The sequence below is a fragment of the Chrysochloris asiatica genome, unplaced genomic scaffold (genome assembly GCF_000296735.1).
Source record: "Chrysochloris asiatica unplaced genomic scaffold, ChrAsi1.0 scaffold00059, whole genome shotgun sequence".
NCBI lineage: Eukaryota > Metazoa > Chordata > Mammalia > Afrosoricida > Chrysochloridae > Chrysochloris > Chrysochloris asiatica.
The window spans coordinates 8,908,635-8,910,694 of NW_006408577.1; the positions used below are offsets into that span (position 1 = coordinate 8,908,635).

A 2,060-nucleotide genomic window follows, 5' to 3' on the forward strand; every position below is an offset into this window, starting at 1 on the left:
CCCAGTGTCTTCTTTTGGATGGTTTCTCTTTACTGAATTCACATCAACTTATCTCTTCTGCAATGTGTCTTCTGCTATTAATTTATCATTATTGTATCAATCATCTCACATAGTAAATTTTTTATTTCAGTCCTTTCCGTATCTTTCATGTATCTTCTTTACCTTATAAACATATGGAAATTCAGGTTTGTATTTAATTCTAGAATGTGTCTAATTTCTAATTGATTTTGTTTGATTTGTTTACTCCTTTTTGTAAGTTGAATTTTACTACTTTTGTAGATGACTGATGTATTTTGACTAGTTGCCAATCCACTCCAAACCAAATGCACTGCAATCAAAATTAACATGACTCATAATGACCCTGTTGTTGTTGTTGTGATGTGCTGTGGAGTCCATTCTGACTCATAGTGACCCTGTACAGGGCTCTGAGGCTGTAAATCTTTACGAAGCAGAAAGCATCATGTTTCTCCCACGGAACTGCTGGTAGTTTCAAACTGCTGATGGTGAGATTAGCAGTCTGATTCATAACTACTATGCTACCAGAGCTCCTTAATGACCCTGTAGGACAGAGAAAAACTACTTTCAAGATTCTTTACAGGAGCACATGGCCCCATCTTTCCCTTTCTGAGAAGCTGGTAGATTTGAACCACTGAATTCGTGGTGGTGGTGGTTATGTGCTATCAAATCAATTCCAACCCATAAGCAACCCTGTTTAAGGTTTTCAAGGAATGGCTTGTGAGCTTGAAACACTGACCTTGCAGTTCAAACCAACTTTGCAATACAGGGAATTACCCCACCATGCCACCAGCAGACCAATATTTAACCAATGAAGCCACCAGCATTCCTTGATTTGATTACAGAAAAATGTTAGTTTTTGTTTTTTGGGTCCTGAATAATTTCATAATTTAAAGAAGATTGATCAACATTTTTTAATTTCATTTGCTTCCATTGTGATATTGTCCATGTGGTTTCTAATGTGAGTTATTTGTGCCTTCTCCCTCTTTTCTTTTGTTAGGTTTGCTAATGGTTTCTCAATTTTATTAATCCTTTCAAAGAATCAGCTTCTTGTCCTGTTGATTCTTCCTATAGTTTTTCTGTTTTCTGTCTCATTTATTTCTGCCCTTATTTATTATTACCTTTCTTTTGGTGACTGTAGGTTCCCTCTGTTGGTCTGTTTCTAATGTTGGAGATGCAGTGTTAATGTGTTAATTTTGGTTCTTTCTTCTTTTTGGATGTGTGCATTTATCACAATAAATTGTCTCAGCACCACTTTCGCCGTGTCCCAAAGATTTTGGTATGTTGTATTTTCATTCTCATTTGTTTCTAGGAACTTTGTGAATTCACATTTAATTTCTTCTATTACCCAGTCGCTTTTCAGCAAGGTGTTACTCTGTTTCCATGTATTCAACTTTATTTCCTTGGTCTTCTTATTGTTGATTTCTAGTTTTATAGCACTGTGGTCTGAAAAGATGCTTTGTAGTATTTTGATGTCTGTAAATTTATGAAGGCTTGCTTTGTGACCTAACACATGGTCAATTCTGGAGAATGATCCATGTGCACTGGAGAAGAATGTATATTGTGTTGTTGTTGGGTTGAATGCTCTGTACATATCTATTAGGTCAAGTTGGTGGATTGTGCTATTTAGGTCCTCTATAACTTTGTCAAGTTTCTTTCTGGTTGTTCTGCCCCATTTTGAAAGTGGCATATTAAAATCTCCCATTATAGTTGTAGATTTATCTATTTCTTTCTTCAATTCTACTAAGATTTGCTTAATATATCTTCGTGCTCTTTCATTGGGAGCATAGATATTTATTATGGTTATGTCATCTTGCTCAATTGACCCTTAGATCATGAGACAGTGTCATTCCTTATCTCGTATGCTGGTTTTTGTTTTAAAGTTTACTTTATCTGAGATTAGTATTGCCACTCAGCTTGTTTATTGTTGCAGTTGTTGTTGTTGTTAAGTGCCATCGACTTGATTCTGACCCATAGCGACCCTACATAGGGTTTCCAAGGAGCAGCTGGTGAGTTTGAATCACTGACTTTGCAGCTCAAATGAC

The 2,060-nt window shown here is 36.1% G+C and overlaps 1 protein-coding gene across 1 annotated transcript in view; it reads left to right on the forward strand.

Annotated features, from left to right (window-relative positions):
- FSIP2 (fibrous sheath interacting protein 2) overlaps positions 1–2,060 on the forward strand; it is a 110,925-nt gene that overhangs the window by 14,566 nt on the left and 94,299 nt on the right. The window lies entirely within an intron of this gene.